Genomic DNA, 26,308 nt, shown 5'->3' on the forward strand with positions numbered 1-26,308 from the left:
CTGCCGAAATGACTGTCAGCTCCTGTACCATCCCATTACTATTCTGGGCACATAAACCATCTGGGCATGGAAAGTCATGAAGACTCTCAGTTGATTTTGCTACCCACTTTACAAAAGAATGTTACTGCCAATTATAATAAAAAATAACTAGGTAAAATGTTATTTTTACAGTTGTGATCTCACATAGCTCTTTTTTTTAACACCCAAAAAGGAAATTGGTTTTTACATAGAATTTCACCAGCTTATAAAATATTGTCTTACAAATTGCTTTTCTAGAAATAGTCTGCTTGGTATGTGTATAATATAAGTATTTTATTTGATTTTTAATAATATCCATTTTTAGTATTATAATTGGGATTCACTAAACAACATATTTCATCCATGTGATTAAAATACTTACATTCTTTAAAAAGTTTGTAATCCATCTCTAAATTGTCATGCTATACGCAGATTACACTTAAAATAAGGTCACATATCTAACATACATTGACATCTACATTGTATATTTTGAGAGTACTTTTCAGGATATTTTAATATTAAACCACGAGTTACAAGATTCACTCAATCCACTAGTGTCTTGGTCGATTCAATATCAATAAAGTACTTTGTTCAAATGGACATCATTTACTACTCTGTTGAGTAGATGATCTATATTTAGATCAGATGTTAAAGCGAAGTTAACACAAGGAGTGGAATTAAAAAGGGTCATACATTGAACTAAAATAAAACTATATTCTAGGGATGTCTAGAATCAAGAAATATATAATGCATTGCTTTTTTATTAATAAGACTGGACAATTATTGGGCATTTTTCCTCATTGTATAACTATTGAATTAAATGTTTAGAAAAACAAAATTGGACCTAATGTTCCAATCCCATCAATTAGAGTTAACTTTGAATATAATCCTAGTCTGGCAATACGTTTGAGGCAGTATTTAATGAATCAAAAAACAAAACACATTGACTCATTCAAATCAGTTCCCATAATGTGCTTGACCAAACATATACTGTTGTAGCCCAAACGCTTATATTCCTGCTCCACAGAGAACTTTCCTACTCAAATTTAGCTCTAATAGATACTATCCTGTCTTTAATCCTATTGTCCTTTGCTCTATGGTAAATTTTATTAGACAAAATAGTTCACTGGGTCCAGTTGTATGGGCAATTGCTATCTCCATACTATGCTTTTAACTATACCATCAATTTATTTCCTGAATTCCAGAAACCATTCAACTACTACCCATTACAGGACATATCTTGCACTTAGTGTATCCCTGGGTAAACAGATGCATTGATGGTAGGAAGTAAGGCATGTATGTGTCTTAGACATGCACCGAGAGCCTTAGCCTTTAGAAACTGGTTACATGGTGGCAATGTTTATTGAAATATAAATTTGTGTGTGCTCTCTCTCTCTTCTATATATATATATATATATATATATATATATATATATACACACACACACACACAAGTATATACATATATATACACATATATATACATATATATGTGTATATATATACATATATATGTGTATATATATACATATATATGTGTATATATATACAAGTATATACATATATGTGTGTGTGTGTGTGTGTGTGTGTATTTATCATTTCAAGCAAATTGAATTATAAGGTCTTTATTACCTCATGAATTTTAGTAGAGCAGTAAACAGAAGCTGCTTGAAGTCCATGATTTCTTCTTTCTTGGTAAACTCTTGCAAATATGATGTTAAAGTCCCAAGAACAGGGAGATGGGGGAAGGAGTTGCTGCACTGAACAGTCAGAGTCTCTAGATGGGGAAGGGGATGGCAATGCTTAGACAGGCAAAAAAATCAAAGGGGGGCAGCTGGCAGGGGAGATCCTTGACGGGGAAAATCTTAGTCTTGCCCAAAACTCCTCTTTACATTAAGCATTGCACACAGCAGCAGATCTAACAGACCTGAAGGGGTGAACAGGGTGCCTCAATTGTATTCAACTGTGGTAGAAGTGTGATCATCTGCTTCCCCTAAGAGAATCCCCTAAGGGAATCTCCACCAACTGCCTTGCAACTTGCAGCCCATCCAGGTCAGTGGTGTTCCTAGAATGTACTTCCTTGCCCCATTGTCCCTTGACCCAGTGACTTGCTTTGTCCAGTGGAAGGTGAGAAGACCAACAATCTTCAACCACACAGAAGCTTTCCAGGCAATGCTGTGGTTCCACTCAGCCTTATTCTTTTGTTTGTTTTTTTTAACGTTTATTTTTGAGAAAGAGAGAGAGAGAAAGACAGAGAGAGATTGTGTGTTTGAGTGGGAGAGGGACAGAGAGAGAAAAAGAAAGAGAGAGAGAGAGAGAGAGAGAGAGAGAGAGAGAGAAGAGAGAGAGAGAATCTGAAGCAGGCTCCAGGCTCTGAGCTGTCAGCACAGAGCCTGATGCTAGGCTCAGACCCATGAGACGTGAGATCATGACCTGAGTGAAGTCGGACGCTTAACTGGCTGAGCCACCCAGGGGCTCCACACCCAGTCCTATTCTTTTCCCTCTGTCCTGAGAATGGCATGTTTCAAATAGAGGCTGCTCCTTCAGCCTGGGTCCTGGAACAGGAAGATCCATGGACAGAACTGCCAGAACAACCCAGGAGCCACTAACAAGTTTGTAAATCCCTGAAACTTCATGGTGATACAACACAGCAGAGCTGACTAACCTGTCAGTGAAAGCCACTAATCAATGACCAGATTGCTAAGCTTTTTCAACAAATGATGCAGAAACATATCTCTCAAACTCAACTTTTGACTGAGATTCACACCTGCTCTAGTTTAATAGGTTCTGTCTACAGTTCAGTCTTGAAGAACATAAATATCATTAGGGCTTTTTGTTTGTTTGTTTTGCCTTGTCTTGTTTTCCCTCAGAGAGAAGATAGTCATAAAAAGTAGGATGGTGGATAGCCCACATTTTAAACCTCGTGAAATTCAAGATCTCGTCTTCATCATCATACTCAGGCTAACTTAAGGGTATTCTCTGGCACGACTTCAATTAGTTTGTGTTAAGAATATAGCAATAGCCTTAATTATAAACAAATTATTTACATTAAAATCTCCTAGTAAAGAAGTCTTTTATGTTTGAAAATAAATACTCTTGTTTTGTTGGGTGAGTCGTCCGGCCACAGAGGTTTGGGAAGATAAAGAGAATAGAAGTCTCATTGGGCTGTGTCTGTGGTTACAGATTTGGAGATACTGAGTGTGACGTGAAAGCACTGAAAATCTCCCATGCCTGTGTGTCATGGAAAGAGGGAGGCACTGCCTGAGCCCAGGTTATACATGGTGGGTTTTGAACAAAGTGGACCATGGAGGGAGCAGAAGTACGGTGGCCAGTGCTGTTCATGTGCTCACCCTTCCCTTTCTTCTTGCTCATTTTTTTTTCTCTTCCAAGTCTCCCTGATGCTCCACTTCCTTCCTTTTCCTCAGCCCCTCATGTCACTTCTGTTGCTCATCTTTCCCACACACCTCACCCTTCCCTTCTGTTTGTAGTGATGTCAGGAGTCCCTTCAATGTTTTTCGAAAACCACTGTCGAAAAGTATTTTAATATAAATCTCACAAAGATCCAGACGGAATGAATGCCATTTTTCTTGCCGCTCTCTCTCAGGCAATGCAAGTCATTTGTGCCCATGGTGCCAGTAAAGGTGGGAGTTATGTAGCTATAAGTAGCAGCCAGGGAAATAGTGATCGAGTCAGCATTTTTCCTTTGCTATGGGACAATAATGGGAGGGAGAAGAAAAATCAGGCTTACTCGGTACAATTCCTGTTGAGGGGTAAAGAAGTCAACACTAGCATTTTAGCACAAGATGTTGGGGGAAAAACTGTCATGCTCCCTCTTTGCCAATATCTACTTTGATAACCATGTCACTGAAATAATACAATATTTTCAATCAATATGTAAATTCTTCCAGGTCTCATGGCATGCGTGATTAGACTTTGGTAGCATCTTTACTGAATGTCTAGGCATTAGCGTGTTTGAAAACTCATAGTTTTGGGGCGCCTGGGCGGCTCAGTTGGCTAAGCATCCGTCTTTTTTTTTTTTTTTTTCAACGTTTATTTATTTTTGGGACAGAGAGAGACAGAGCATGAACGGGGGAGGGGCAGAGAGAGAGGGAGACACAGAATCGGAAACAGGCTCCAGGCTCTGAGCCATCAGCCCAGAGCCCGACGTGGGGCTCGAACTCACGGACCGCGAGATCGTGACCTGGCTGAAGTCGGACGCTTAACCGACTGCGCCACCCAGGCGCCCCAGCATCCATCTTTTGATTTTGGTTCAGGTCATGATCTCATGGTTCATGAGATTGAGCCCTGAATCTCTCGTGGAGCCTGCTTGGGATTCTCTCTCCTACCCCTCCCAAGCTCGTTCTCTTTCTTTCTCTCTCTCTCAAAATAAATAAACTTAAAAAAAAAAAACTCATGTTTTTTATTTTTTATGGCTTTCCCGCTTGATTTTTATGTGCTTTGTCTAAACAACCCAGGGTGTAAAACAGTTCAAAAGAAGTTCTTGAACTGCGGTAGTCAGAAGCGTGTTTAAATGGTGTTATACAGAAAATGTCCTAGAGGGTGGAATTCTGCTCAGGGAGTTCCTCTTTAGCATAAACTCAACTTGCAGTTACTCTTCAAGGGAATTCATATGAAACCACCTCATCACAAAGTCAAAGTGCCCAGAGCACAGCTGACGTATGGAGAAATACAGCACAGAACCAGGAGCAGCTGGGTTGAGGAAGGGCGGAACTCCCTGGGAAAGAATGAGAAAAGACACGGAGGAAAAGGGGAGAGCAGAGCAGTCCACACAAACTAATCACCCCGAGGCACGAGTACCTGGTGTTTCACACTTCCACTTTTCGAAATAGCTTGAAGACAAAGGCAACCTTATGAGAAATTGAGCCCAGAAGTTATCAGAGCTGCAGAAATTCAATTGACAAAGACTGTATGTATGAACTCTGAACACTGAACAATTATAGGCAAAGTAATAATATTATCTGCAACTGTTGATATGAACTCTTGTTCAAAGAAGAACCATCATTGGTACAAGGTAAGCTGAAAGAACTTGTAGAAAATAGATCTTGAAAGATGAAAGATAGAGATAACTTCCTGATCCAAAAACTCACTATATTGAACTTTCTGTATATGCCATTTGTCATCTATCCTATAAAATTTGCTTAACTTGTTACACATAGTACTTCTGTTAACTGTTTGTAGTCTGTAGCGTGAATTCAGTCATTCTCACTATATTCCCTCTGTGGAATACTGGTTTGGGTTGAAGTGGCACTCTAGGTATCGCTATAGTTTTATTTAGATTGAGTGTCCTCCAGCTGACGAGTATCACAGATTTATATAGAGTGGACACTACCAGATGTCCAGCACGTCTGTCACAGTGGAGCCCTAGCCAGGTCTATTCCTGTCTTGTTTGTAACACATGGTATGCAATCAGTGTTATTCTTTCCTCATATATTTACTGAATGCATACCACATACCATATATTTACTGAACGCAGGGCTGTGAAGGATGTAAGTTGGGAAGGGGAAAAGAACAATATTGGAAATAACGGAATGTAAGCAAATTCCTTTTACAAGCCGCCTTATGAAATAGACGGTAGGCCACATGGGGAATTAGGTATTTATGATCTTAATGGATTCATTGTTTTAGTCCCAGAGAGGAGGGAAATGGACATGGAACACTGAAGCACTGAAAATTGGACACCTTTCTTAACCCCACAAGTCAAGTCAATGTGTGTGTATGTGCAGTGAACCGCACTGCTGTTCTGAATTATTATCAGTAAACCATGTTTTAATAATTGGGCGACCATTGTGTCATCTGTATTCACCGTCTCACACAAAATTATGAGGCCAGAGTTATTTTCCTCTAATCTGGATGCACATTTTAATGTTCATATCATTTAAAGATATTTTTGGCACATCAGTCTGAATGTTAATCAACATGTGAGACAAGAAAACATAAAGTTCAATGCATGTCCTACATTCTTTCCACCTAACCACTCTTTGTGGTTATCACTACCTTTCTGTCAGATGTCAGTGATGAAGAACCAGAAGGAGATAGTTAAAACAAAAAATTCTTTAAAAAAAAAAAAAGCCATACTTTTTGGATCCATTTCTGTTCTTCCATCTCAAAATGTTTTCTCACATTCCTTAGGTACTGAGAACAATTTCCTTTTTGTTATCTTCATAGCAGGTGGCAGCTGAAGTTGTTTAAATATATGCATTGTTAAATAAAACCTTATAAGTAATTTAAATACTATTGTTACATTCTACTAAAGCTTACATTCAAATTATTTTTCCTTCTGCTTAAATTCCCAACTATTTCTTGCCTGCTACTCCACTCTGACCCCCAGTCAAGTCTCAAATCCCCTGGGCAAGCAGGGCATTATTGTTGTTAAAATGTTATAGAATTGGTCTACAAAAATGCTAGATTTGCAGCGATAGCTACTGTTCTTTCTAGGTGGAGTGCTGGATGGGGGAAACATAATTGTGTCCAGAGACCAACTTTCTAAACTGATTGGAGGTAAAGAGAGCTAACTCCAGCTCAAACCATGGAGGATAGTAGTAACCACCATGATAACTTAAGAAGAAGGTTGCCAGAAAGAAAAAATGACACCCAGATTTGAACACAGATAAATAACAGACTCTCTCTCTCTCTCTCTCTCTCTCTCTCTCTCTTTGAGAGAGAGAAAGTGCACGAGTCGGGAGAGGGGCAGAGGGAGACAGAATCTTAACAAGACTCCATGCTCAGTGCGGAGCCTGACTCAGGGCTCGATCCTATGACCCTGGGATCGTGACCTGAGCCAAAACCAAAAGCTGGACGCTCAACAGACTGAACCACCCAGGAGCCTGCAAAGTCTCTCTTTTTTAATATAAGCATATCCTATACAACATTTGGGGCATAGTTATATAAAAAATTATTCATTGTTTATCTGAAATTCATACTTAACTGGGCATTCTGTATTTTTGAAGAAATTTTTAGCTTCTGTGCTAAAAATTCATTTTTAGCATTGCCTAAAATTCATTTAGTGAACATTTTCAGTTACCAAGCAATCCCTTTTCAAAGACAAGTATCTCTAGTAAGTATGAGTTGTTCATACATCAGCATGAATTAATTTAAAGAGACTGCTTGTTTCTCAATGTCTAACTCATTTCTCTGCATCAAAGTGACTTAATCCATCAGATTGAGGATCTCAGGATTCTTTTTTGGTAGGAAGAGGTACAGTGTGGGGTGGGGTGGGAACTGTTAATTTTAGTGGAAGGATACTCTGGATGAACTGATTTTAGTGGGGATTCTCTGATAAAAAAAAAAAGTCAAACGCCAGGGAGAAAGAATGGAATGGGAGTAGAGAATAAGGTAGCAGTCCCAGACAGAACTCATTTATTCTAGAATTGTTCTTGAAGACAGTCCTTAACTGATGAGGGGAATCAGTAGTGGGCTTTATTTTTCACAAGTGGATAATGGTTAAATGTTAAAACAGTCACGAGCAGATTTTCATCAATGGGGGAAAGATGGCAGTAAAAATAAAACAGCAAGACAGATCAAGTTTACTAATTTCATGATGGCCTCACTATGTGTAAATCATGGTGGTTAAATGAATAATATTGGCCTCTATTTTTAACAAAAATCTCAAATAGAAGGTTCCGACAAGAAAGTTCATGCATAGATAATATGTACTTCCTCCCATGCTATATAGTCACATCTCTTCCATTAAAAAGAGGATGAACTATCCTCAAAGGTTTGGGTAGTGCATCTTTCCACATCAGTGACTTGTCGCCTTTGTTGATTTTATCACTTTCCTCTTGACTCAAGAGGTCATATACGTACACATTCAAGAACAGAAGAAAGAGAAGGTAATTCAGATCACTAAGGAAGAAACTGCTGAACATGAATAGCCGTAATAACAAGGAGGAAAGTGCTCTTAAACATTTGTGTGAGTCACACACCTCTAAGAGGTAAAGCAATTATACATTGCCTACAGTCTTAGATTATACGCTGCCTACAGTCTTCGAGGTGATGCAGTGCATTCCAAGCAAAAGGGAAGGGATGAATAAGAATCCTGCAACATTTAGCTCTTCTTGAACAGTCCGGCTCTAATGCTATCCCCGGTCACCGCAGTCCTGGTGAGTCCTTTACCACTCACTAGGCACAAGACAGATATTTTCTTGTAAAATGTTACTAATATGTTATACATCTACCTAGCTACAAAGCCCTTTTGCCTCTGGTAACACCCAGAAGAGTAACATACTTAATGGGCCCTCCAAAACTTTTGGTTAATTGAATAATTGTCAATTAAAATTCATATTTTAAAGCAAAATCTCCTATACTCTGAACTGCAAAATTTAATATTTTATATTACATTATGAGCTGGCCTCTGGACAATATGATGGTCCTTCCACCTAACACTCTACCCAGAAAGGAATAGTAGCTGTCACCACAAATATTTGATGTATTAGATTATATTTATTTATATTGTTATTTGTTACTCCTAACTAGATAATCTATATTTAAAATTTCATTTTCCTAAGATTTCTGCTTCAAAATAACAGCATTTACCAAAATTAATTCAAGCTACAATCACATTCTTTTTCAGTTACTAGCATTTTATTGAACCACAATCTTCATGAAACTTGACAGGACATATGGACCAACCTGCATTGTATTTTCATTTTTTGCTCTCTCTTGAACAATGACTTTTATGGGGAAGAGAGCTGAACAGCTGCCTGACTTATGGGGAAAGTTCTATAACACACAGCTTTGCAGCAGAGTACTAATGCAGTATAGAGATGCGGCGGAAAAGCTGGAAATCAAATCATTTCTTTCTGGAACAGCCCTGCTTGCTGTCAGCTGAGATGAAAAAGAACTTTCCTTTCCTCTCCCCTCCCCTCCCCTCTCCTCCTCTCCTCCCCTCCCCTCTCTCCCTTCACCTCTCCCCCTTCCCCTCGTCTCCATTCCCTTCCCCTCTTTTTTCTTTTCTTTTCTTTCTTTCTTTCTTTCTTTCTTTCTTTCTTTCTTTCTTTCTTTCTTTCTTTCTTTCTTTCTTTCTTCTTCCTTCCTTCCTTCCTTCCTTCCTTCCTTCCTTCCTTCTTTCTCTCTCTCTCTCTCTCTCTCTCTTTCTTTCTTTCTTTCTCTTTCTTTCTTTCAATGCCTAACTAATCTAACTTACTTCCTTCAAACATTGGCTACAAGGAAAGGTATTTACCTCAGGAAACTGTTTAGCAATGTTGAGAAACCAGACCATAGCACTTTTAAACATTTTTATCTATCTAGTAACCAAAGCAGAGGGTCCTTACAGGATGGACTTAGATACTACCGATTTGAATAAAGAAAATACTGGTAAGTTTATTGAATGCTTTATTTAGTTTCAGGTTCATTTTGAGTTTAGAAACAGAGTTATGAAAACATAGGGATTATGTAGCACTGGTAGAGGACATTCACTGAGCTGTAAGGAAGGGACAGACTGGCCTGTTACACTGGCAGGCATTACTCAGCACTTCGGGCATTTTCACAAACTGATAACATTTTGCTGGCTGCATAGGCAAGTCAGGACCCCTTGCACTGCTGGTAGAAAAGACAACTTCAGCAGCGAAGAAAAAGGCAAATCATGCAAATATCCAACAAGAACTAAATCAACTAAATCTCTTGTGTCCTATGTTCTCCTCCAACTCCCCTAGAAATATAAGCATAATCATTCTGACATATTGGGGAACCAAAATGTGTGCTACAGTGTGTTGAGTAAACGTGTTTTTGAATGAATGAATAAATGAATGAACTTGCAAGCAAAGGCTTACCCTCGGCAGTCTGCTCAGTGCACAGGTCATAAGAAGTGCAAAGCCACCCTTCTACATCTCAGGCTAACAGGCAAGCTATCATAAAACTAAGAGAACACCAACATATAGCCACAATGAAAATTTTCAGAGTTTTATTCAGATAAAACTTCCGCTTTCTCTGAAATCCAAGAATGTAACATAACATTACATTAAGTGAAGATATGTAGACAACTAAAATAATATGGCACATCGCTCTTCGTTCTAATAGACACTGAACTTTGAGGACGTAAACCGTTTGCTGAATTTATAAAAATCATCTGGGGAGCTTTTAGAAAATACACAGTCCCAGATCCCACACTAGAATTTGTTTCAGAGGTCTGAAGTTGGGCCCAGCATCTGTATTTAAATCACCTGCCCAGGTGATTAGGATGTGTAGAGCTTGTACTTGATCAATGGGCAAGTGTTGAGAAACACTAGCACAGAAAAATAGATGAGGTACAGTATCCTTTACAAATATCAAAAACAAGCTTTTGGTACCTAAGCAATTGAGTTAATTCATGCACATATTGGTTTGTTAATAAGAGATGAATCCAAGATACAATTAATTTAAATGTTGGAAGGGGTCATTTCTGACCTGAAGATTATTTTCTCAACCATGAAATTTCATGATGAAATCGCAGGACTTACAATTTCTTGGTTCAAATTTTGGTTCTAATCCTTAATAGAATTGTGACATTAAAATAGTTTCTTGACCTCCCTCAGCTCAGCTTCAATTCCATAATTTATAAAATGTGGATAATTCTTACAGTAACGCACTGTAGGTGCTTACGCAGTCCTCACTCCTTTTTGGAAATTGCCCCCTGTGTAACCCATGCTGAAAGGTGAACCTAGACAGACATGTTCATACCACCTGACTCTCCCATTCCTTTCCCATGGCCATAGCCTGGTAGGTTAAATGAGGACGCTGATCTCAGGGGAGCCAATGCATAAGCTTCACTGAGCCACCAGGATTCTCTTTCTGGAGAATGTTTAAATTGGAGTAAGACTGACTGAGTGAGTCAGAATGTTATGGGAACCTGAACTGTGTGATCCAGAGTTGAGGCTGGGAAGCAATGCCTGGCCATGAACAAGCTGGGGATACCAGCCAAAACAGCAGAAGAGAGATAAGCAGAAACAAGAAGTAAGTGCACTAGCAAAGACTTGGCCATTTTGATTTGGTTCCTGACTCAGTTCCAGTTCAGCCTCTTCATTGGCTGAGGTATGTTTTGGTCAATGGGATTTTCAATAAATTACCTGTTTTGGGGCACCTGGGTGGCTCAGTCAGTTAGACATCTGACTCTTGATATGACTCAGGTCATGATCTCATGGTTTGTGATATTGAGCCCCACGCTGGGCTTGCCCTGACAATGTGGATCCTGCTTGGGATCCTCTCTCCCTCTCTCTCTGCCCCTCCCCATGGTTGCAAATGATCTCTCTCTCCCTCTCAAAATAAATAAATAAACTTAAAAAACAAATAACTCTATTTTACTTATAGGAGCTTAAATATGGTTTTAATCCTTGCAAATAAATGTTTCCTGACATAGATATACAGTTTGCACATAAAGGTTTCTTAACATTCTATTTTAACTGCCTAGCCTACAGAGGAGAACAGGAAAGTATGGCAAAGTTTAGTGTCACAGATGATGGAGGGACCGGCCTCAGCCAGATAGTTTGTAGGAGGTTTGAGATCTGGATCCATGTCTACTGTTTCACTGTCCAGTGTTCTTGTTTTAGAACCAGAAATTCAGGCAGCAGGGCTGATGTTTTATTAGAAACATTTATTGTCCTGACTGATCATGTCACTGAGCAATCCCATTTTATTCATAAAAGTGGACTAAAAGAATCTTCCAGTGCAATACCTTCCTCAAAAAAATTTGGTCTTCACCATAATCTCAAGCACTTGAACAAGTACCTGTTTGGAATGTCAGAGCTATAAGTTGTAAAAGATGGATTAAAAATTGTGACCAGAAAAAAAGGCAGTCATTATTATTACACCTAAAGCATTAAAAAAAAAATAAAGACATTTGGAGAATGACTGATATTTTTTCTTTTAATTTTTTTTATGTTTATTTATTTTTGAGAGAGATAGACGGAATGCAAGCAGGGAAGGGGCAGAGAGTGAAGAAGACACAGAATCTGAAGCAGGCTCCGGGCTCCAAGCTGTCAGCACAGAGCCGGACCAGGGGCTCAAACTCACAAACTGCGAGATCGTGGCCTGAGCCAAAGTGAGATGCTTAACTGACTGAGCCACCCAGGCACCCCGAGAAAGATTGATTTTGAGTAAAATTGTATACTGATAGGTCTGACACAGTGGGCTACCTCTAAAAGGACTCTCTCAACCACTTAATGAGGTGAGAGGTTGAAAGTGTCCTTTTAAATGATCAACTTAGACCTTTTAGAACATCTATCAGAAAGAACAAGTTTTAGTGCAGTTAACACAAAGTTTGTGCCCAGAATATTAAATTGAGCCAAACTTATTTTCCACATAAAGTCACAGTTTTATATATCATTATATAATCTTTTGGCAGAAATAAGGAATAACATTCAGAATGTGGCACTTCAAAATTCAAAAGATCTTAGCATAAAAATACCTAGTGTTTTAGATGTTTCAAAGTAGGGCCAAATGTAGAAAATAAGTTGGATATGATAAAAATACCAGAAATTTCTATTCAGTTGGCATAGGCACACGGTTGCTAGGCATATACAGTAGAATGGAATTCAACAAAAAAAGGATCACTAAATACCAATCAATCAATATCAATCAATCACTAAAACTATTAAATCGCATAGCTATGCTCAGTTACATGCTACAGGACATAGGGCTATAAGAGATTTGCAGGATGCTCCCCTTTAATTATCAACTTCCCTGTGCAGACAATGGGGTCTATCCATTAATTCACTATGTCCCTTCCCCTGCCCCTCTAGCTGTTAGAAGCACAAGCTAAACTCAAGATCAAACAAAAATCACTATTACTTTTCAGCGTTTAACAACATCTACTTTACCATTCTTTTTAGCTCTTTCCTCTTTATTATCCTGATTTATATCGTACTTGATTTTGTAAGTCAGATCAAATCATTTTTAGAAGAAATGAACCAAAAAAAGCCCCCACCTCTCCCTTGCTACAGTTTATGCCCATTTCCAGTGATTTGACTTTCTACTGAGATAAAAAAAAAATCCAGTCACACACTATCCACGCGACAAACCTGCACACACGTGCAGGCAGTTATTGTGTCTCTCCTCTAAACTGAAAAAAATTTCACTCCAGTATCATGGATATATTTCTGTTATATGCTTACTTTACATGTGTTCATACACCAACCTCTTTTTATATTTTATATATGCCACTATATAGTAAAATACAAATTCTTTCATAGAACACTTTTTCCATCAACAGACAATGAAAGTTCAACTTTTTTCACGTGCTGGTCCTTCCTAATTCTGATCTAAAAGTTAGGGATTAATGATGAAAGATACATTTTTATAAGTAGAGCATTATACCCTTTAAGTCAACAATATGGATGAGATTTGTAAGGCTTTTACTCATTAAAGTTACATGAAAGATAAATCTTATTCTCTTCATTTATAATTATAAAAGCCAGTAAGTAAATTTACATACTTGAATATTAAAACTATTTGCCAACCAAACAGTTTTTCTGTTTCTACATTTTAGGATGCTAACGTTTAAAAGCTTTATATTGGCACATTCCATAATACAATAACAAAAAAAATAATTATATTAATATCCAAAATGAAGTGACTGCATGCCGAAACAGCCATCTGGCTGGCCAATCTTTAATTTGGCATAGTTATTCAAAGCTAAGAAACCAATGTCTGAGATTTAAAACAATGACATAAATAAGAAATATCTAAAATCTTAAAAGTACAACAAATGATAAAATAATCTCATTGTATGTATCTGAATCAATGCATTTAAAAAAGAAATAACCTTACTTTAAAACTGAAGGCATATCTTGGGCATTTCTTTGTTAATTTAAAACTAAAGTTTGAACATTTTAATATGATAGTTACCTCTAAGAAAATTATGTAAAACACTGACTCATAATGTAAAACATATATGCCAGCATTGACAAGATATTGAATTAAAGAAACAATTTTGTTTGCTAAATATATACAGAATTATTTAGATAATGTAATAATTACATTATATCTCATTGTTATTCAGATATAATAGGTATAGAGAAAATATCACTTACCAGATAAAACTTCAGTAAATTAGACACTATTTTATGGAAGACTTCAGTATCTTAAAGCATGGTTTTATCTGTTTAAGAATAAATAATTTTGGGTTGCCTCACTGGCTCTAAGCCTGATTTTGAATTTGGGATATACATATGAAAGACATGGCTTTTGTTCAGGCCAGAGCAGACAGTCTGTTAGGAGAGACACATTTGAATACCCGTAGATTACAACACCACGTAGGTGTAGCAAACAGTAAGTTATCTATGAGACACAGAGGAAGTGCGAAAGAGGCGATGATCAATTCTTTCAGGATGGGGCAGGAGTAGAAGCCTTGCTAACAGAAGCTTCCTAAGTAGGTGATAGCTGAAATGGGTTTTATGAAATGGAAGGATATTCTCCAGGAAGACAGAGGAAAAGGGCTGAGGACATGTAGGATCTGCAAAATTAATGTGGTCTTTTTGATCAGTTAGAAAAAAAGTACAAAATAGAATGCTAATAATGTTTAAAAGCATCTACTCAGTGCCAAGCATTGTACTATGTACTCAATGAACATGAACTTTAGAGTTTACTATACAATTTGTATGGCAAATATGTGTTTTTGGCATTGTTTTACAAATGGGAAAACAAGTCAGAAAAAAATAAACCCTAATCAAAGTCACAGCATATTCAGCGAGAGCTGGGATATGAATACTGATTCATCTGACTGTACCTCCACGTTCTTCCCCTATATCAGATTTGCTGGAAATATATCTCTGCTCGTGGCAGGGTGCCTGGCACTATGCTTATAAATATATCTGCTGAGTGAAAGAAATGAGTGAATGATTTAATAGCAAACTCAATTTAGTCAGTTAACTTTATTGGTGGTATTTATGGATAGTAGAGAAAAGAACTGAGGAGAAAGAGCAGAGACACAAATTTGTCAGAACTTTCTAATGAAAGGGATGAAACTAGACATTAGGCAGAAAGGGATGTTTTCATTCTTAAAACTCAACTGTTAATTTTTGCAGAAATAATCACCATTTTCTAGAAGAGGAAATCAGGGAAGAGAGAGTGAAATAGAGACAATGGTCACCATTGTCTAATGTTGCAGCGTAATCTAGTCAGAGAAGGACAGAAGAGTCCATCAGATTACCAGCGTGGTTGTCCTTCATCATGTTAGTGAATGTATGGAAGTCCTAGAACGCTAGAAATATGAAAAAAGATTGTAGTAGTTTAAAAGGGCGATGAGAAATGAAGACACTACTGAGCGAGTTTCTTTGAGGAAACTTGACGGTATAAAAGGACAAGATGTTAATGTAGCTAGAGGGAGAAGGAGCATTTTGATAAGAAGGAAAAAACTTTAATATTCTGGAGAGAAAGAACAAAGCAGAGCATCAAGATCTGTGAGAAAACAGGTGTGGAGAAAACAGAAGGATTGGGAGGTTTATACAGAAGAAACTTGAAAATACAGACCCTCATTTGAGTGAGCAGAGATAGATCATTTCACTTCTTTTAATTTTTCTTCATCTATCAAAGGTGGCATTGAACTTGATAGGACATGAGAGTTTCATAAAAGGAAGGGCTAGATAAGACCATCCCTAAGGTTCCATTTGGCACCCATTTCCTTTTAACATTTTATATTTCTCCCCTTAGAATAATCCTTCTTAAAGGTAAATTAAGGTGTATTTTACATATGGGATCTTTAACTGATATTTCTTGGTCAACAACCCTTAATGGAAAAGTTTCTTCATCTTTGAAATGAATTGGCCACTTTGTCTTGCCAGCCTGCTGTTTGTAAGAAATTGCCAGGCTGCTAGTGAGGAAGGAAACAATTAATATCTGGTCCTGAGAAAGCAATTCCTCAGGGAATAAAAACAACAGAAAATACTTTATCCATGGGAGAGCACTTCTAAAAGGGAATGAGATAATTTCTCAGCCTCTTTCTGACATGTTTCAAGGAACCTCAGTTAAGTCCTAAGGGGGACTGCCTTATATCTTATTTTTTAGGATTTTTGCCAAAGAGGAAAGAATGTGAACTTTTCTTCATTTAATATTTTGTACACATTTTTCTTGGTGTACTTTGCCCCTATCCAGTGGGCATTCTTAGTAAATATTTTCATTTTTAAAAGATCCCAGAGTCAATAAACTTGTAGCCTGGTTGTTACTGTTTTGGTTTTGTAAAAATCTTTGAGCTAAAACTGCCATTTGTGAGTTTAAAAAAATCAATCATAAGATTTTTAAAACTGCTTTATCCAGGGTCTCCCCACTTTGTCAAAAGATTAGAACAAAGGACTGAATTTAGTTGTTAATATGGCTAACCCCAGGCCAGAATGTCATGGAGAGCTCTGGCAATAAAAGTAAAAACAAAGTCACAATTAACAAATGATTTTGTGGAATATAAAACTCATACCTATTAAAACTTCTGCTTACATACTTATGCTTTCTGGAAGCCCTTTACATTAAGATAATTATCACATATTGTGACCATATGAAAATAGTTTAAATCTATCTCATTTGGCTTACTTTGGTCGAAACAATCACTACAACCTCTGTTACATGGAAAACTCAATATAAAATAAAGCATTTGAATCAGAAATGGGATTAATGAGACTCTATTTGGTCAACAAATGCTTAATTTTTATTTCTGAATGGGGGTGCTAGATCATATTTAGTATTCACTCGTGAAAAAGCCATCTTCCATGAAGTCAGTGAAAAGGTGATATGTCACATCTGTCCGATTTTTTTTTCAGAGATAGTGACATGAAATGTAAGCCTTTACCAGCATAAACTAAGAAACTTGAAAATCAATAATTTTTTTTAGATGTTTATTTTTGAGAGAGCACAAGTGGGGGAAGGGCAGAGAGAAGGGTACAGAAGATCTGAAGCAGGCTCCGAGCTGACAGCAGTGAGCCCAGTGTGAGGCTTGCTCAAGAACCAAACTGCAAGATTATGACCTGAGCCAAAGTCAGATGCTCAACCGTTTGAGCCACCCAGGTGCCCCCAAAACCAGTAATTTTAACTTGTAGCAACAGGTACCCATATGGGATTCAATTGGGAGACAGAAACCACATACTAAACATGGAAGGTTTAATGTGAAGAATAATTAAATTATGATAGGAAATTCAGTATAAAGATGTAAGAAAGGTCTAAAGAGTGCCCTAAGGCTGAGGTAGAGCACCCAAAGGAGGATAAACATGGGAAGATTCTGTGGTTGAAGCCCTCTTTCTGCACCCAGTGTAGTTTGCTGGGGTGCCCAGGCCAGAGTTGGGCCACAATTGTGCAGCAAGCAGGAATAACCCTCCAGGGCACAGGCTAACCATGGCTGATGAATGGGCCTCCAGGAGGAATGGCATACCATTGTGGGCCTGAGTCCAGGAGCCTAGTGTCTGTGTTGTAAAGGCTGTGAAGTCACCAATGGGTATGTGGCTGGGAAAAATATCATCAGATGTCGCCACACACACACACACACACACACACACACACACACACACACACATATCTCTAGTGGACCATGCAGTAGGAGCAAGTAAAATCAAAATGTAACATTTAGCACCAGGAGGAGAAGCCCCCTCCTCTTGAAATGTCCCTTCAGTGCCCTCTACTGACTAGTTTAACAGCACTGACAAAATTTACTGTAAAGGACAAATGCTTAAAGAGCCTAACATACTATCACTGCCTAGGTACCAAAGGGTGAACTTGAAGCTGAGGGACAATAAATTGGTAACGGGCATGTCTTATACAATGAATATTATTATTCATAGTTGTTGTTATGGGGCATACTTTTTTTTAGTATATGTGCTGCCGAAGCGAGCACGGCATACTTTTTTTTAATGTTTATTTATTTTTGAGACAGAGACAGGGCATGAGTGGAGGAGGGGCAGGGAGAAAGGGAGACACAGAATCCTGAAGCAGGCTCCAGGCTCTGAGCTGTCAGCACAGAGCCCAATGCAGGGCTTGAACTCATGAACCCTGATATCAGGACCCAGCCGAAGTCAGATGCTTAATGGACTGAGCCATGTAGGTGCTCCAGTGCATACTTCTTATTAGCTCTCATGTTTCATTTATTTTTACCAATCAACTACTTATCGCTTATTCTTTGTTGATCTCCTTAACTACTTTTATAGGACAACGTGGAGCCAAAGTTGCTGTCATATGAACTGTTATCTTCTTTATCTGATGGCAGTTCTCCAAAACAAATAGCAAGTCATTTTTGAATTCCTATAAGCATTTATCTGCAATTCTTGCATTACTTGCTGGCTTCTACCTCCCCTTAGCTCTACTTGTGAACATGTCCCATTTTCTGTTTTAGTCCACAAGCACGTTGAGAGCAGCATCTGTCTTTGCATTCTTCACTATACCTTACAAAGTACTTTCTTCACGAATGGTACACAGTAAATAGCGGCCGAGTTCATCAATAAGATGATTGGAATAACAACACTGTCTCCCAAGAGTGAGAGGTGCAAAAGCATAAGAATTTGAAATTCAGCAGCTATAGCAACAATCAAAAGCTAAAATATAGAACATTTTATAGTAAAGTACATAAATACATTTCTTCACATAATTTTCTTTTTTCCTAAAGTCAAGAATTAATATTCCTCCTAGAATATCTATTAATTATCTTTGGTATTATGTTGGACATTATGACAAACAAAAACCATTGTTCTAAATTTAAGTTGCAGTTTTGAATCTTATTATGCCCCATCAAGGCACAGTACTCAATGTGCATTAAGACACTAATCCATGTAAATAAGAACATTGATTTTCTTAATATCTGTAATTCTGAAGCTTAAAGATGGTATAAAGTATGTTCAAAGTTTCAAAGAAGTAATGAATCCATCTTTCTAAAGACAATTGTTTTTTATATATCCAGCTTATATTTTTTTATTTGGAATCTAAATACTTAAGAGTAGCATCTTAGCAGTCTTACACATCGTCTAATACAAAGTAGGTTCTCAATATATATTTGTTAAGTGAATGAATAGTAATTGAAAAAAAAATAAGTGATAGAAAAAATTATTTCTTGTTCTGACCAACTTCCTGACCATTCTACTCCAGGGCTGATTAATATTATTATAATGCTAAAACGATATTATTGGTTAATATTTCCTCACACTTGTCTATCAGACTGTGAAATCAGCTTATATACTGATCATAAATATAATATGGAACAACAGACTATAGGAAAAATTAAACAAATGTAAGGTTCAATCATGGAATATATGGTGTCATTAAAATTATATTTTTGGATTATTTCTGATGACATGAAAAAATGCTTAAGATACAATATGTGGTACAAAATTGAAAACACTATAGGAATCCTATTATGCAAACAACAGGAATAAAAATTATTTAGAGAAAAATGTTGAAATATTAAAAACAATGCCCTATTGTTATTGTGGGAAAAATTACATAAAAGACAGTAAGATCGTGAATATTATTTTCTTCATTATACTTTTCTAAATATTCTAAGTTTTCTATAATAACTACAAATTTTACAACTGTAACGAATAATACTTGGATAATTTTTAAAAGTTAGACTCCAGTAAAAAACCAATGTATACCTTGAAATGACAAAAGAGAAAGTAATCAAATACTGAATTGACTCCTAATGCTAAAGATAGTAAGAAAAAAGCATTAAGAATTACTTTGAAAAAACAGTGTTAATCATAATATATATGGGATCTATAACAGGAGCTTGGAATTTGCATAAGAAATAGAAGAATTATTAAAATCACTATATAATTCTTCAGGATATTTTCATAAAAGTGGTACTTTTACAGAAGTGGTATTAAAGTATAGACTTGCCGGATGTTAGACATTACCCAAAAATCGGTTCTGGTTTTGTTACATTTTTATTTAACAAACATCTCTTGAGTACTCATGCACTCCAAGATGAACTCGGCAGTGGTGAAAATATTTAGTCACAACAGGCAATAGATCGGCCAGTATTGCACAGAATGTACTAGAGTGTAGAGGGAGGCTGAAAACTAAGCATAACTCAGTGCCGCTGGTGCTGTGATAGAAGCCTGTGCCAGCACAGACACAGCACACAGAAAAATGAATCATCTTGGGGGAAGATGAGTTCGTGGCTTTTCAGGCAGAGAAAGAAGCAGTAGCAAAGACCCGGAGAAAGAAACAGTTTCAGATATCCACAGAAATGCAATTAGTTTTGCAGGACTAATGGTAGGCAAGGTAGGCCATGGGGAAGAAAGAAACCTAAACAGCTCATCCTAAAGATTTTTTTTTTTTTTTTTTTTTTTTTTTTACCAAGAATATCACTTAGAGTTTCAAACAGTGGAGATCTGATGTGCTTGTTAGAAAGGTCACAGGTGACTATGTGGAGGGCTGACTCCAAGATGGGAAGATGAAGAAAAGCCAATAGAAAATTCTTACATTGGTTTAGTTGAGGGATGATATAAGTCCAGACAAAAGTATTAGAACATTTATCTTTATGATCTCTGATTTACTTTGATAAACTTCTGGTTCACTTTTACTAGAGTGAACTAAACTGATATGTGCCGCTCATATTATAATAATGGAAAACCTACTGGTATAATGTGACAAATATTTTCTCTATTAACATAACTTTAAGTGACTGAGTTAACCTACACTAGAAAAATCTCAACTAATGCGTGTCTACAGTGTAACAGACATAAATGTACCATTGAATCTGATGAATTATCAAATTTGTCCTTGTCATATAAAGTTTTGGTCTCAGGGCCTTTTTTCACTGTTAATGTTATTGAGAACCCCCAAAAGCTTTTGTTTATGTGGCTTAATTTTATTAATATTTACTATATTAGAAATTAAAACAGAAATCATGAAATTATTTATAAATAACCAACCATATGTTAAAAATAATATTTTAAGTGAAAAATAAATATCGTTCTAAAAGAAAAATCTGAGAGTGATGTTATTTTATAAATTTGTAAATTTCTTTCATGTCTACCTTAATGTGTAGATTCTTACATTAGCTTCTACATTCAGTCTATTATAAGTTACATTTGAATGAAAGAAATATGGCCTCACATAGATTTGCAGATTGAAATATTTTTTAATGTCTTAAAGAAACTTTTTTTAACGTTTATTTATTTTTGTGAGAGAGAGAGGGAGAGAGAGAGACATAGCCTGAGCCGGGGAATGGCAGAGAGACAGAGAGGGAGACACAGAATCTGAAGCAGGCTCCAGGCTCTGAGCTGTTAGCACAGAGCCCAACGCAGGGTTCAAACTCACAAACTGTGAGATCATGACCTGAGCCAAAGTTGGATGCCTAACCAACTGAGCTACCCAGGTGTCCCATGTAGTTTGAAATTTGTAATTACCTTTTCACTTAATTGTGAAGAGTCTTCTTTGATAGTCTACCCAAACTAGACAACTGGAATCTGAAACCATTATCAATGAACTTGTACTCTGCTATACTAAAATCTCTTGACCTATCTTACACTTTGAATGGATCCATTTTCCAGGTATGATTTTGTATCATTATCCACTGTTCATTTGTAAATGTATCAGTTGACTGAGTTATGTACATATTTGAATTGTGGAAACATTTCATTATCCATCTGTTAACATCACTAATTATCACATCAGAAAATCCTTTAAGTTTTAGAAGCTGCTGAGTTCAGATAGAAGTTTTCGAAACTTCTAATTTTCAAATATTGTCATTGGTAACAAATATTCTCAGTTACTTCTATTGAAATGAAAGGCTTACTTCATTTTCAAAAAAATTATCTCCCAAATAGCCAAATTTGAATGACCAGAACTTGTCCGTCAGTCCTTCTTTCAAGTAAAAATGATTTTCCATGGAAACGCAACTAAGTCAGTTTATAACTCAAACAATTGCACAAGTGCTTTAAAAAAAAAAAAAATTTAATGTCTATATTTGAGAGAGACAGACAGAGAGAGAGAGAGAGTGAGCAAGGGGGGGACAGAGAGATGGAGACACAGAATCCAAAGCAGGTTCCAGGCTCTGAGCTGTCAGCACAGAGCCTGATGCGGGATTTGAACCACGGACTGTGAAATCATGACCTGAGCCAAAGTCAGACGCTTAATGGACTGAGCCATCCAGGTGCCCCATAAGTGCTTTCTTTTGAGTCAACCATCATCAGACTTTGGTATATGGCACATACTCTTTATATGGATTTCCCATTTCAGCACACAGAATATTAAAACTGGCTTTTAATTAAATTAATTTATTTACCTGTTCTTACTTGGAATGAATGGCAGTGAACAATGCAATCACTGCTAGTACAGTTTAGTGCCACTGTCATAATAAGTTTAAGGCTAGAAGTTTTCATTGCTCTTGTATCATAAGGGCAAATGTCAATACAGTGGAAAAGAAAAATTCTTTTGTATTATTATCAAAGTAGTTTCAACCTGATGTACTCCTTAAAAGTTTTCATGGGAACTCAAGAGGCTCAAGAGGGACCACATTTTGAAAGAAAAAAAAAACTGCTGAAATCATGTTAATAATTTTTCTATTTTTTGTATTATATTTCATATGTACCAAAGACTATGGACATACTGAGAACATGATTGCAGAAGTATTTTTACATAACCCACTGAGTGGAAGGAGAGTTAGAAGTGAAACTCAAGTTCTTCATATATATCTAAAATCTACAAAGGATTTACCAAACTCAACACCTGAAAAACAAAGAATCCAGTGAAGAAATGGGCAGAAGACACGAATAGATAATTTTCCAAAGAGGACATCCAGATGGCAAACAGGCATATGAAAAAATGCTCAACATCACTCATCTTCAGGGAAATACAAATCAAAACCACACTGAGATACCACCTCACACATGTCAGAATGGCTAACATTAACAACTCAACAACAAGTGATGTTGGCGAGGATGTGGAGAAAGGGAACCCTCTTGCACTGTTGGTGGGAATGCAAACTGGTGCAGCTGCTCTGGAAAACAGTGTGGAGGTTTCTCAAAAAATTACAAATAGACCTACCCTATGACCCAGCAATTGCACTAGTAGGAATGTATCCAAAGGATACAAAAATGCTGATTCAAAGAGGTACATGTACCCCAATATTTATAGCAGTGCTATCAACAATAGCCAAAGTATGGAAAGAGCTCAGATGTCCAACAATTGATGAATGGATTAAGAAGATGTGGCATATGTATGTGTGTGTGTGTGTGTATGTATATATACATATACGTGCGTGTGTGTATATATATACACATACACACACACACATATACATACATACAGTGGAATGCTACTTGGTGATCAAAAAGAATGAAATCTTGCCATTTGCAACAACGTAGATGGAACTAGAATGTATTATGCTAAGCAAAATAAGTCAGTCAGAGAAAGACAGATATACGACTTCACTCACATGTGGAATTTGAAAAATTTAACAGATGAACATAGGGGAAGGGAAGGAAAAATAAAATAAAAACAAAGAGGGAGGCAAACTATAAGAGGCTCTTAAATACAGAGAACAAACTGAGGGTCAATGGGGGTGGGTTAAATGGGTGACAGGAATTAAGGAAGGTACTCTTCGGGATGAGCACTGGGTGTCATATTTAAAAGACAAATCACTGGGTTCTGCTCCTCAAACCAAAACTACACTGTATGTTAACTAACTTGAGAATAAAAAAAAATGAAGCTCAAATCAGAGGATAAAACAGAAAGCCTAAAAATGAAAGAGAGAGAGAGAGAGAGAGAGAGAGAGAGAGAGAGAAAGTAAAGGAGAATAAGATAAGATTTGGTCCCAGGGGAGAGTAAGCTGGGATTCATTCTTTGTTATTACATAGGGAGTTTTATAGAGACCACCTTGTGTTTTCTTTTTTCCTTACTTATTTCTATTTCAGTTAACTATGTTCAAACTTCCTTTTTTGGAATTTCTTTAAAAGGCACTCTTGTCTTCATGCATACAGGTTGGTCTATAATGCTCTAAATGCCTTACATATTGGTGTGCAATCTTCCAGGCTCCTCAAATCACTGGAAACCTGAAACGCCAAGGCCCAGGTGTCACTGAAATATGGCATTCTAGACCTGAAACCAGTCTGTTGCCTCTTTGGTTTTATACCAACACACTGACATACATAGCTCAAAATACCACTGGCCTTTTAAAATGGCATATCACATTCCAGGATAATACAAAAACTGCTGCCTGGTAGCATTTGTCAAGTCTCAAAGTAACTCTTTCCAGGATTTTCAAATCTGTTGAATTTCTTAGATGGAAATATTTTATGCAACAGCATTCTCTTAGTTTTTTTTTCACCTCTATAAATATGTAATTGGAAATCCTGAACTTTGGTTTCTTTTCATTATTCTATATTTCTCATTGATTTTAAAATTCTTAATATTTGCTTAAAAATAATCTGGATATTGTCATCTAAGATTTAGCATTAACTATCTCTTCTTCACATGGGTTCTTCCCACTACACTCTCCACACAAATAATTCCACATCTCCAAATGCAACGCATACTGATAATGACCCACATTGCTCCTCTGTGTCCTCTGGCTCAATAGTGTACATTGTTAATGTATTCTTATCATTATTCTATTTGATAATCTTATAAACTGATTTTGCCAGTTTGATGAGTTTTATTTGAAGGAATTTAAAAATTCATCTACAAACTGCAAAATTATTTACAGGGTTTTTTTTTGGTTTGCTTTTTTTTTTAAGGTTTATTTATTCATTTTTGAGAGAAAGAGCACAAACTGGGGGAGCAGAGAGAGAGGCAGGCACAGAATCCCAAGCAGGCTCCAGGCCCTGAGCTGTCAGCACAGAGCCTGATGCAGGGCTCGAACCCACAAACCTCAAGATCATGACCTGAGCAGAAGTCAGACGCTTAACCAACTGAGCCACCCAGGTGCCCCCGGTTTGCTTTTAATGTTCTCAATCTGAGGTCAATTTTTACTAAACCAATTCATTACAAATGGTAGGTGTGTCATAAATATAAGATGACTTTCCTAAAATTTTGCTGAATTCTAAAGGGAGAAGTGAGAGTACTAAATTACACAATTTTTAGAACAACACTCCTTTGACATTTAAAGCTAACTTTATGTTAGGCCACTTCCCAAAGCTCATCCATTGTTACAAAATTTGCAAAATACTAATTTTATTACAGAGAGTTTGTGGGCTGCTAAAATATTCAAACATTCAACTGTTTCCTTACTAACTTTACATTGAGTTTACTGTTTTGATTACACATACAATAAAGATCTTTATACAAAATAGATTTACCCAAATCCATCAGAAAAATAATGGATGCTAACTTTTACTCTGGGTTTTAAAGCAACAAAATGCTAATTTTGGAGAATTTTGTACAAAAAACACTTTGGCATATAAAATAAATAATAGTGATAATTTTGCTTGTGTAGAAAAGAATCATTTTATCATCTTTACTCTTATATTTTCCTTCTTGCTTTATGTAGTGGGCATGTATTACTTTTGTTATAAGAAAAATAAGAAATAATATTCTACTTTTTGTTTGAATTTATAGGGGTGCCTGGGGTGGCTCAGTCGGTTAAGTATCTGACTCTTGATTTGGTCATGATCTCACGGTTTGTGAGTCTGAGCCCCATGTCGGGCTCTGCACTGACAGTGTAGGGCCTGCTTGGGACTCTCTCTTTTTCTCTCTCTCTCTGCCTCTTCCCTGCTCACTCTCTCTCTTTCAAAAATAAATGGATAAACTTAAAAAAATCAATTTAAACTTTAAAAAAATTATAAAGAAGAAAGTAGAAATCAGAATCTCATAGATGAGAGATAACTATTACATTCTTTCCAGTTGTTCTTTTCCTAAATAAAAACACTGCTGCTTTTTGTTTTTCATTACTGAGCTCCTACTAGATATATATGTTTGCATGCTCCTTTTTATGTACCAATAGATCCTGAGCAATTTTGCAAAGAAGTAAACATTCCTGAAACAATATGCTTAATGGCTTCATAAAATCTCATTATTTGTAAGGACCATGGTTTATTTAACCATTTCTCGAATATTGTGTATGTAGACAGTGTTCAGGTTTGTTGGGGTAGAAGTACTCTTCTTAACCAAGGAATAATTTGGTATGACTGTTAGTTAAAGGTCCCAGTTCACCCTTAACTAAGGCAATCAGATTTATAATCCAGACTTGAATAACCAGATGCTTACTTCCTAGAATTTTAATTAAAAAATTTTTTTTATTTACATGTATTTATTTTTGAGAGACAGAGCACAAGTGAGAAGGGGCAGAAAGAGAGGGAGACACAGAATCTGAAGCAGGCTCCAGGCTCTGAGCTGTTAGCACAGAGCTCAATGCGGGGCTTAAACTCACAAACCATGAAATAATTACCTG

The 26,308-nt window shown here is 36.8% G+C and overlaps 1 protein-coding gene across 6 annotated transcripts in view; it reads right to left on the reverse strand.

Annotated features, from left to right (window-relative positions):
- Positions 1 to 26,308, reverse strand: part of SCN1A (sodium voltage-gated channel alpha subunit 1) — a 147,291-nt gene that overhangs the window by 93,092 nt on the left and 27,891 nt on the right. The window contains exon 1 of one of the 6 annotated variants that reach the window (XM_045033891.1): positions 14,040 to 14,061. The exons of the other annotated variants lie outside the window; for them this stretch is intronic. The gene's annotated coding sequence lies outside the window, so the exon portion shown is untranslated. Of the gene's footprint in view, positions 1 to 14,039; positions 14,062 to 26,308 lie in introns of those variants that run through there. 6 annotated transcript variants of the gene reach the window in all.

Source organism: Felis catus, chromosome C1 (genome assembly GCF_018350175.1).
Source record: "Felis catus isolate Fca126 chromosome C1, F.catus_Fca126_mat1.0, whole genome shotgun sequence".
Classification (NCBI taxonomy): domain Eukaryota; kingdom Metazoa; phylum Chordata; class Mammalia; order Carnivora; family Felidae; genus Felis; species Felis catus.